Consider the following 11,844-nt stretch of genomic DNA (forward strand, 5'->3'; position numbering starts at 1 on the left):
GTTAAAAGTTTTCAAGGAAGCTACTTCAGCAACACCTTTCCAGGAGGCCACCAGTGGAAACAACAAAATTTTTAAACATCTTCAGAATGATAAGCTCAACTTCAACGAAATGCTTCCCTATGTGTACGAGTTCCTCGTAGCTAACACATACACGGTAAGTGCGTGATTTTTTCAGAAGTGCTCTTTTCTGGACGCCTCCAGCAATATTACGCTGTAGATAAAAGAAAATAGCAATATTTTACTGCTGACCAGTCAGCGATGACTTTAACTTAAGTCATATAACACGAAGCCCCGAGAAACGCCTGTTATTGTGTTTCTTGTTAGAACATAGTATATTATGTGTTGGCCACTCAAGATTAGGAGGTTGCGTTCTGTGTGCACATTTCGGCAAAATATGCCAACGCTAAACACTTTTCCCAACGGCACGAAAGGTCTTTACTGTGCGAATGCTATTCCACTTGTAAGAAGGCACCAAGCTAATCTCGAAGTACCAACTTAAAACTTCTCTTTTTATCCTCATTTCAAAATTACTTGATCAGTACACGCAGCAGGTTCGCTGAGAGGCACATTCAAAATCGTTGAGGTGAATTTTTGCAAAACATTTAACGGGAGAGTGATAGTGTTTCTACTGAATTAAGGGAGGAATTGAAATAAGGGGGTAGAGGACAGAAATAGACTGCGAAAAAAAGCTTTCTGTCGTTTGAAACAGATTGGTGGTGGTTCAACGGTCGTAATACATCCTCATCTAAGAAAACTCTTGAAAGTACAATAAACTCATCTGTACTTGCGCAAATTACAATTAGGCTGTAATATAGCCCACTACAAATATTAATCATATATAGAAATGAGCGTCTGAAAATAGTAGCGAATCTTTTATAACACGATAAATAAATTACAAAGGGAAGCTATTACACAGCCAATTTTGGCGGAACATTCAACAATTTGCGAGGGCTGGTTTCGAATGAATTGCGGAGTTGCGGACCGGGCCTTACCAGACGCTGTTTATACTGACGTAAACCGAAATAACTTCTCAGCAAAGGGGACTTATCCATCGTTTCATCAGCATCAAACCCCCATTAAAACAACATTACTGCTGATGGTAACTTCAAGCTAGCACTGGTTCTCCGCTATGCTTCTGCAGAATCTTACCAACATACTTTAAAGTGCTAGTTCTTCTTTAAAGACTACTTCGCCAGAATTTGTTTCGAATTTATATATGGAGCTATGTTATATATGTATGCTATAGGTATATCGAGCTATGTTATAACTGCTTTAAAATTTATGTGTGTTGGTTTGACGTCTTAAAAATGTTTTGTTAGGCATCAGCGGCGGCCACATTCTGCCTTTATCGGCTGGCGATGCACCCTGAAGCCCAAGAAAAGGCCCGAAAAGAGGTCTTCTCTGCTATCAGAGAAAGCCGGGAAGAACACTTGCCTGCAAATCTACCTTACCTTTACGCATGCATCAGAGAGTCACTTCGGTAAGTCTCCAAAACCTGACTCCTACATTTTAATTGTCTTGAAACTGGGTTGTACTTATTCAAACCTGCAATAATGAGCCTTTAGTAGTGTGGAATACTTAAAAATAGTAGGACGCAAAACTCCTTAGTTGTGCTTATATAAAAGCAATAATGCTTAATGTAGTGCGGAAGAGTTTTTCTACAGAAGGTATTCTTCGTCGCAGCAAACGGGACATGTTGAATAGTTCCTCAGCCTCTGAGGGCAGGTCGCCTTCTAAGAATTTAGTACCCGTGACAAACGTGGTCAGTCTTTTATGGGTGGTCTTTACTGTGCTAGCGTAGAGAATAGGTCTCTACATGTACCCGTGCTTGTCTGCGCTGTGCGTGATGCTCAATGTGCAATTCCTACAAGCGAAGTACTCTGATCAGCCCATGTGCGATTCACGGACGCGACCCACTACGCATCCACCCGGCCACAGCAATTAACGCCATCGACGGCGAAGGCGATGTCTTTCGCACTGTGACCATGAAAACCAGAAACATCGTTGAAGCCGAAGAAACGGCCATCACACTGGCGATGACATCTCCATCTTCAAGTAAACCACTTCACATAATCACAAGATGCCAACAGGCATACAGATGCTGTGGCAGCGGTCGCACCTCAATATCCGCTTTCCAACTACTAAAAAGCATAAAGATACCCTAAAACCTACTCTACTAATATCGACGCCAGGTTAGGCAGGGCTCGACGGAAACGAGCGAGCACGCATTACAGCCCGAGAATGCACCCTCCGCTACGTAACTCAGAGCCTATCCAGCAGCATTACCATGCACTTCTGCAGCACCCCCACCTTGCCAGATGTTGCTGCCCACCACCACACCAGAAGCTTAACCAAGAGGAGGCTGTAGCCTGACGGGAACTAACACTAAACATACCACACCTTAGATTCCGGCATATCATACACCCCCCAATATATCCACTTAGATGCCCACACTGCAGCGAACATCCAACACTGTACCACATTATGTGGGCTTGCCAAAACACACCAGTACCCGCCGTTATTCGCACCCTCACCCGCGAGCAGTGGGAGGCTGTGATGTGCAGGGCGGACCCTCACGACAAGCTATAGTTGGTGGACCGGGCATCCAGCACCGCAGCCGCCGCAGAGGCCCTGGTTGGGGGCTTGTGTCGCTTTCAAGCGCGAACCTATTTTTTTTAAATAAATGTTTTCCCACCACCAAATATAAAGTTGTTTTGGACTTGTCTAAAAAATTGCGTTAGGCCTATACCAACCAACAAAGAATGTCTTTTTGAAAGATGCGCAGCTCTTCATTATCCTCCGAGCACGTCACAGCAAGTGAAATGTCGCCATCATTAAAAATATTGCGGAATTGTCACACTGGTGATATAATTAACGTAGAGGTTAAACAGCCGAGGCTCGAGAACTGAGCATTGCAGCACCCCGCATTTTATATTCAACGGTTTACTGAAACAGTCACCCGTCTTAACATATTCTACGCGGTCCGAAAAATAGTTTCGAAAAATTGTGAGGTATGTACCGCTGAAACAAAATTTTCTAATTTCTGAACAAGCAGCGAGTGGTCAATGGTACCAAGAACATTTTCTAGGTGAAAAACAGCGTAAACGGAAATATTTTGTCAAATGTCTCATAAACACAGTATTGAAATTTTCAAGCTAGCTTGTGGGGCTCCGTCCGATGCTGAATCTGTACTGGGCAATAATGATTAAATCATATTTTTTCAAAATAAGGACATGTTCTCTTGTATGATTTGTTCCAGAATACAGGCCAATGAGTTCTGTGGAGTTTTTCCTATCGCTGCTGAAGCTTCATCTGGGTCATTTTTTATAAGGGCCTGATTGCACTAGTTTTGAACTGCTTGAAAATTTAACCTGTCAATTTTATTTGGTTGATAATGTACAGCAGACGCGGTTTTATGCTGTTGAAATTAAAAATCAAATCTGTGATCATAATTTTATCAGTTCCCGGGGACTTCGTAATAGACATCGACTGTAGAACTCTCCCCAAATCATTCTTATTGACTGTCGTGCGTACAAGGAGTGACAGTAGATTTCGATTACATCAACACATTGTTCGTTTTTGTTAGGTTTCAGATTGCTGACAGATTCAAAAAATGCTGACTGAAGTTATTGGCCAGAATCCCATAACTTGTGTTTTGAGATGCATGTTGGAGTGTTTTATCAATATTTCGTTTTGGTGGCTTGCAACAATACTATTTAGAAAGTCCCAGGTTTTGCGCTCATTTTTACGGCGTGCGGAAACATGGTTTAGTTGATAGTGCTTTTTGTCCATCGTGTTTTTACGTTATGGTATTTATCGACTGTTTAAATTGTAATCTTGCAGCTTTATGGTCAGGATTATAATGAAATCTTCGTTCAAGTTAAGTTTTAAAGTAACAAAAGTTCTATTATTTGCTTATCTATGAAATGGTGGTATGGTTTCTTTGCTTTAAATTCTCTTTTTCCCCGCCTTTTTGTATACTTCCCTGAACTACGGAACGGCTAGCTTGAAAGCTTCGTTATGAGCGCATTTCAAATAAATGGACTCATCAGTTTGTCAATATCACTACTGAATACAGCCGCATGCTCGGGCACCAGTTGCGCTCTTGAGACTACCTCGCCTAGTACTTTTAAAACTACAGAATTGTGATCGGGCATTTTTTGATAACGGAACCAAGCGCTTCGCTGTTAGCTATAGTTATCAAAATATGGTCGATGTATTTTTGGCTAAGCTTATTTCCAAGCACATCGCTATTAGCTATAGTTGTCAAAATATGGTCCATGTATTTTTGGCTAAGCTTACTTCCAAGCACAAAGCCTCAGCCGTAGTGCCACCACGGCACTTGAGAACGTTCCAGTTCATAGAAGTACGCTTGCTTCTGCCTCCAGCCGCCAGCAAACAACTGGACGGCGAATGTTTCCAAGAGCTCTTTACACATTTCTGAGAACGAATATTTACAATACTTGTTTCTTCCAGGCTTCATCCCATGGTACATGAAATTTATAAGAAGGTTTACGTCGACTTCGTTGCGTCTGATCACATAGTACCGGCTAATGTAAGTTCCCTAAAATATTTTTTCAGACGCATTTGCACCCTACGAGCACGCTGTGCTCCTTTGAGCACAGAATTCCAATATTGTGGATTCTGAGTCTGAACAGTGTATCCCCAAAAACCGCACAAAAATTATTAAGTTCCTAAAAAACTGCCACTGCTGTCTACCGGCCACCGCTGTGCTTGACGCCTACCGTGTCAACCTTGCCGCCGCGCGACTCAAGCCACTGGGCTTGTGTAGAGGTCCGGTGCAATGGCTCTGAAAAGCTGCGGGACCTTCCGCCATCTTGGTATCTGGCTTCATTTCGGACAGCTGTCCAATGCGCGCACGGAGTTCTGCGAGGTCATACAGAATGCACGTGTGCTCCCATACCCTGCGTACATGCGACTGGTCCGGTTAAATGGTGATCCCGGGTTGGAATCCTTGACCAGGACAAACTTTTTCAACGGCGAAGTTTCTGAGAAAGCTGTACAGCTTTCCTTTGTAGCCGTATGGCTGAATTGAGGTGGATGCCAAACCTTCCTTAGTAGAAGGTTTAAAACACTTTTTGCTATGGCGTGAATATCAGTTATCGAGAGGCCTTCACGAGTTTGCGGAAAGAGGTGATAACTTTGTTAATGAGGTTAATATAAACTGGAATAGGGTGTGAAAGCGTTGGACAGTAAAACTGGGTCGTTGGTGATTTTGCTTCCAACTAGGATAGAACCTACGGATGAGTGTTGAGGTAATATTCACGACCAGCACCAGCATGTTTTTGAAGATCAGGCAGCTGGTCACGATAAGAGAAGACCTTTTCCGAGTTTCCTTTGCAGCGCAGCACTTCTTTAGCCCACATGAACCACTCAATTCTCCGAACGTTATCTGCGGGCTTCGCACACCGGAGTCTGCGCACACATTGCGTAAGCTGAAAGATCTCTCAGTTCATCCACGAAAGCTTGGTGTTCTTTTTATTAATTTTTAGGGGGATAAAAGTATAGATGCAGCTTTAATTAGTGTTTTGAAATGGCTCACGACAGTATGAACATCAGAGTCGGTGCTAAGGGTTTGGAATTCGTTAAAGCGCTGCGCCCATACATGTGTTAGATGTAATCGGCCTCCAGAAAAATCCTGAAAAGTTGCAAACGCCAAATGTTGCCTGCGAATGGGGAAATTGAAGGTAGCCATAACCGCTTCGGGATTTTAAATACCATTGGAACCCCGCCGCAATGTTACCACTCAGAAACTCAGATGTCAGAGTGCGTTGTTTCTAAAGGGGAAGTTCGCTATCCGAATGGAGTCAAATGAAAGCGGAAAATTAAGTATTGTTTGCAACTAAATTGTCTGTTTCAGATGTCAATAATGAAGGTCAGTGAAAGCCCAAAGCAATAAAACCCCCCGTGTAAACACGATTGGTTGCATTAAGTTTGTGTTCGCTTACGTATGGGCTAAAGTGTTTTGAGTTCACTTAAAAAAAATTAAGGGGCGTGATAAAAGAATACCGACTGCTACGTGCGTAATCTGAAGATGTAGTGTGCACCTAAGCGACTCTGTATCATGTTCAGGTCATAGCCAGAACGAATTGCAATGACCCCACTTTTACCAATTACTTGGCTACAAAAGCGGACAGTCCACCTAAATAAAGCAAAGAACATCGAACGGAATCCGGGGGAACGAGGGCGGTGGTTCACGCTACTAGAAAGTGCGATCTTTGCACTACGTGACCTGTAGTCCGAGACGAAGGGGCTCGGACTACAGGTTAGAAAACTGTTAGATTTGACAAAGGGACACGGTGGGTAAGAGCGCAATGACATGTGTTCTTTTCGAGTAATATAATTTGCTAATGCACAGAAAATACCAACACAAATGCACAGAGAACTCCTTAGTACATGGAAGTTAATTCTGCTAAAGTTTAGAACTCTTTTCGCAGACTCTGGTGAGAACCGTTTTATCCGTGGGCGGCCGACTCGAAGAAAATTTTCCGAAAGCTTCCGAGTTTCTTCCGGAGAGGTGGCTGCGAACGGATGAAAGTGAAAAAGTGAAGGAAGTCAGAGATGCCTGGATTCGCCATCAATTCGCTCCTATCCCGTTGAACATGGGACCTGCAATGCGCAACCGTCAAAGAATCATTGAGCTGGAACTGTTAATTTTTCTGGAAAAGGTGAGAATATTAGATACAATAGTGCTGGTATTTTTGTATTGAAAAAGGTGTTGTCTGCAGTTAAATCTTTATACGAAAGCTTTAATAACGTGCACTGTTTCATCGGCTTATTGGGCACTGGAAATGCAGAAGCAGTAGTAAAAGTGCCAAGACACCATTTGGTGGAATAGCATGGACGTATATGGTTATCTTGAGCTTTGTATACCCAAAATTAGCCGTTTATTCAGCTCCTTAAAAGTAAAAACTTCAGCATAACATTTTTAAGTCAATAACAATTACACCAAAATATCAGAAAGTACAGTGTCTGGCCGAAGCATATATATTGCTGTTTGGAAAGGCAAGAAAATGGAGGCGTGTTTGTTACCCCAAAACACTTTTTCAAGCATTTTGTCAACGCTGAAAAACTTTGTCAACCACCACCAGGCTACTGAACTTCCGATTTCTGCCTGAAAACAGCGGCGGTGCTTGTCCACGTATACATATGTTCGTCACTTGTTAGTGCTTTGAGCAGGCTCAACTCTCCATATTCTGTGTTTTTCTGGCATTATCTTTAGCGATATGGTTACATTCGCTCTCCAGGGTTCCAAACTTACATTCATAGCTCAGGGTCGAAGAGAAGGAAGTTTGGAACAAACGAGGCTGACTGGCTCATAATTTTGATTCTAAAATGCGCAGGGCTCAGTTATTATACCACTCACTAGGCACACTGCTAAAGTTGATGAAGCGCCTCCTGCCAGGTGGACAACTTAGTAGCGTCAGGTTTAGACATGCAACTGAGAGTAAAAAAATTATTAAAGGATTGGCTGAATCTTCGTGCAGTCAGTGCAACCTACCGTATAGCGTCTAACTCACTTTGTCTTGGTGCCATGATATAGTTTTGAATTGTTAAAAGGAGGGGGCAGGAGTGACAGCGTCTGGAAGCTTTTACACGTTTAGCAAATCTTGACGAACAGGGAGGTTTTTTGCGTCACCTTTCTGCAGTAGCATTTGTGATTAAAAACACTTCGGTCGAAAGAGGGTTTTTGAAAACAAGGTATAAGCTCCAAAGAGTTGCTTCTGGTAAAAGGTCAAAAAATGGTTTTCAGTAACATTGCGTAAAGCACGTAAATGTGGTGTGACGCACTTCTAATACCCGTGTCGGTTTCAGTGGAGTGACATGATTTTTCTTTCGGTATAGGTGCTGAGGAAATATAGAGTCGAAAATGATCATGGTGACATCGGATACCACACAAGGTTCCTCAGTATGCCAAAGCGTTCTGCTAAGTTTCGCTTTGTTGAACTAGAGGCTTCAACTTGAGGACAAGAGAAATACAGTGTCGGCGAGCCATTCTCAAGCTACGGTCGGTGGCGTGTTATATGTACGAGTGACTAACATTTCCTTGCCTGTGCCTCCCTGTGTTGGCATTGTTTTGATGATTGAACTGCTGAAATAAAGTGTGCTTGGGACCTAAAGGTATTTTTTGGCACATGCGTTATAGTCAAAACGTAGACACGTAAGGAAAACGGGTGGCTGTTTTAAGGCGGATAATATACAATGGAACCAATATATGAGTGTCTTGTGAAGGTTGTCATTTCTCTTCACAGCTTTAGGAATTTTTAGAGGCCCATAATAAATTAATCACATAATTATGAGCTTTGTTTCAGGGTACTATAATCTCTAGGCGGACGAGTAAATGAGCCAGGCTATGAGTCTCATATACGACGTACAGCTCAATGACCTCTAAGGCAGCGGTTAGTTGTAGACAAAGTGGTGTGATCCCCTTCGAGCATTTTGCAGGCTGTGCTTTATCTCGTGAAGGTGCTTGCTGTCAGTAATCATTAGTGTTCCTTCAGAAAAACACATTCATGATACCAAGGTGGTCGCAATACGAGCCCTCCAATACGGCGTGACTCATAGCCGAGGTGTGCCTTAGGAGCGGAGAACCCCCAAATTGGAAGACTTTGTATTAGAATAAATAAGACATCAAGAAAGGTATTGTTAGATCAATCCATCTACAGAGTGGTTAGCTGTATGACTAGAGACACGTGGAAGGTAGAGCGGTCCGTGGATAATGGCACCAATCCGGAGTGCAATCTCGTTTTCTTCCATTCAGCATGTTCACATGATTGTCCGCCGAGATGACATGAACACAATGGCGCAGTTTGTGGCGCCTAACGTTTGCGCAACAGTGTTGTCATTGTTGTTACTAGTATAAATGAGCACGTGGTATTCCTCGGTAGCCACGATTTCTTTGACCGTCATTTTAACTCGAGGTACCTTGTCAGATAGCGAGAAAAGCCAACTGAAAACGGTCAACTGGGTGGTCTCCAGCGGAGCCAGGCGACTACTATCGCTGGATGATGTGGCATTGTTAGTAACGGTAGGGTGTTGGCCGTGTGTCCGACCTTCATCTTTCATAAATGAGAATTGTTAGCTTGTCGTTTGCAAGAATTTTTGAGTTCTCCGCGCGAAGAAAAAAGTCAAAGTAAAAGAAACCTAGAGAGCAAGAAAACCAAAGATGAAAAAAACTCCAAGAGGACGACACGACAGGGCCGATGTTCACTATGGTGATTTCAGATGAAGAGGACCAAGTGAACATCCAAAATATGTTTAACGCCATATCACGAACCCGTGCAATGTCAGCCGCCGAGCAAGCGGGCAACACCGGGCTGCAAGCCAGCATGTGTAGCACAGATAACGATGGTATGCATAGTATAAAAGAACCAGCTCTGCCTGACACAAGTCGGTTACTTTCAAGAACGTTTGCACCTTAGTTCTAATGTTTTGTTGCAGTGACCATTGCGTTATTTTAGATGTGAAACATCTCATGTTCGGGGCTATGTCCCTCCTTTGTCGTTGTCGTTGTTGCGCTGTCCACACCCCCACTGTGCATGCTCGGCTTGCTGAACGACCGGTCCCTTCTATGGCTCCTGGCGCGACAGTGTTGCCGGTGTCTTCCTGGGCCGGAACGAGGCAAGCACGCTTCACGCGCCTTCGACGTTTTATCGTCGTCGGCAGCGGCGTGCGTTGGCGAGTCTCGGCGAGCCGTGATTACAAGCAGCCCAGAGCCATCTGGGGAACATGCATCGATCTCATCTTCAGCAACTTTATGGTTCATCCACTACAACAGCCACTTACTTTACACTTCACAGACCATAAGGCGGTCATAAAGTAAAACGCCAACCACAGCTCGACGTCGCCTACGTTGAACATGATGATGATAATGCCTAAATAAAGACAAACTCATACCACGTACAACGTCTCTCTCTAATGCCTCTCCACTCTAACACCCCCACCCCCTCCAATAAAATTACACCATCATCCCGTAGGGGAACCCTGAGTAGTATGCGAAACAGCCATGGGGTCAACGCAATTTTCCATTTCATAGTTCCAGTAAGTGAAAAGTGTGGTAGTTACCATGGAAACAAAACGGTAAATGTAACGGTAGCTACGTACCTCTACCTCACAGAAACGATGAACTGAAAACTAATGGGCACTTGAATCGACCCCATGCCTGCTTCCCATACTACTCAGGATTCCCCTGCGGGAAGATGGTGACATATTTTAAAATTGTTAATTTCTGAGAGGTCTTATTCCCAACAACTCTTTTGTTTGTATACTTATGTGTAACTCGATAGCTACTCACTCACTTTGAAAGCACATGAAATTTGAACTATGTTTGAGACACCGATCATGGAAATGGAATGTGAGTATCTACAGTTGTGCAGTTCTCTCGCCTATTTTTAAAACAGAGTTTTTGAAGGAGAAAACTTTAGCTGCTCTATTGTTCGAAACACAGTAGCAGTTGTTCGATACACCCGCCGCGGTGGCTCAGTGGCTAAGGCGTTGCGCTGCTGAGCACGAGGTCGCGGGTTCGATTCCCGGCCGCGGCGGCCGCTTTTCTGATGGAGGCGAAAAGCAAAAATGCCCGTGTGTACGAGATTTCGGCGCACGTTAAAGATCCCCAGGTGGTCAAAATTAATCCGGAGCCCTCCACTACGGCGCGCCTCATCGCCTACGTTGCGTCGGCGCGTTAAACCCTACAATCAATCAGTTGTTCGATACAAAAAACGGGCGAAGCTGTGAAGAGTACACAAAACGCATTTGACTTGGTATGAGATTTGAACCAGGTTCTCAAGAATAGGATCCCAATGCTTTAACCCCGCGCTACCATAGCACGTTGGCGTCGGGGAATAAAAGTTAGCTAAATGAATGGCGTGTGACACTGAAAGTGACTTCATGCGGGAAGAACATGTGTATGCCAGCGACGGAGAATTCTGATTCTGGAAAAGTTGTGTGGAGGGTGGTCAGTCTGCTTATCGAAGTAACTAGACGTAAAAGACGGAATAATGAAAGCGAAGGAAGCGGCGCGCAGACGAGATAGCAGTAAATGAAGCACGTACTGAAACAAGCGATCCGAGGTGGCGAAGGTGAATATTTTATTGCAGCAAAATAGGTAGGGGGTGGGAAGCCTCCTTGGGGTAGCTCGCGTCGTGACTGCGCTTATTCAGGAGACCAGGGCCGGCTGGTGAGCTGGGTCTGGGCTGGTCAGCTGTGCTTCAAGGAGGGGGAGAAATGAGGTTAGGTGAGTGTGGGCAGGAGAGCACTAGGTGTTAAGCAGTGATAGATATGTTGCACGGCTGTCAGTGCGAAAGGTTGATGGTGGGGCAATGGGATGTAGGGTGGCGTGATTGAAGATTGTGATAGTTTGTTGGCAACAGTAAACGTAAGATTGGTTGCTGGCGAAGGTGTGAGGAGGTGGGAGTAACTGCAGCGTCCTGCTCGCTGGTTCCTCGGATGGGAATGCCAGGGAGTGAAGGCCTCGAGAGGTAGCACAAACTGCTTCATTTTCTGGGAGTCCGCCGTGTTACGTGTCAATATTACCTTTCTTGAAATCAGGGCAGGTATATTTGCAGCCCTATCATGCAGCTCAGGAATTCTTGACACGCTTCTGATCACCACTGCTTGCACTTGTGCTGTTTACGTGACAAAACAATGCTCATTTTCGATGCCACTTTAACCGGCATCATTTATCGAGCCAATCATGGATATTAACACTTTTCTAGAGGAAGGAGGGTTGGGACATCAATTTCTTTCAGCTTGTGCCACAAGTTAGTCATCACACCCAACAGCAAGCGTTGAAAGTCCTTGCACCAGAAGAGTGGGCACCTTTCT

At 44.2% G+C, this 11,844-nt stretch overlaps 1 long non-coding RNA gene across 1 annotated transcript; it reads left to right on the forward strand.

The window, feature by feature from the left end:
* On the forward strand, nucleotides 1-8,130 carry LOC144141852 (uncharacterized). Its single transcript, XR_013316715.1, has 5 exons — nucleotides 1-154; nucleotides 1,320-1,480; nucleotides 4,477-4,555; nucleotides 6,459-6,689; nucleotides 7,867-8,130. It is a non-coding gene; the product is annotated as an uncharacterized LOC144141852 (long non-coding RNA).
* The last annotated feature ends 3,714 nt before the right edge of the window (nucleotides 8,131-11,844 follow it).

This window comes from Haemaphysalis longicornis, unplaced genomic scaffold (genome assembly GCF_048455015.1).
Source record: "Haemaphysalis longicornis isolate Haplotype H1 unplaced genomic scaffold, Haemaphysalis longicornis Haplotype H1 scaffold_6, whole genome shotgun sequence".
NCBI lineage: Eukaryota > Metazoa > Arthropoda > Arachnida > Ixodida > Ixodidae > Haemaphysalis > Haemaphysalis longicornis.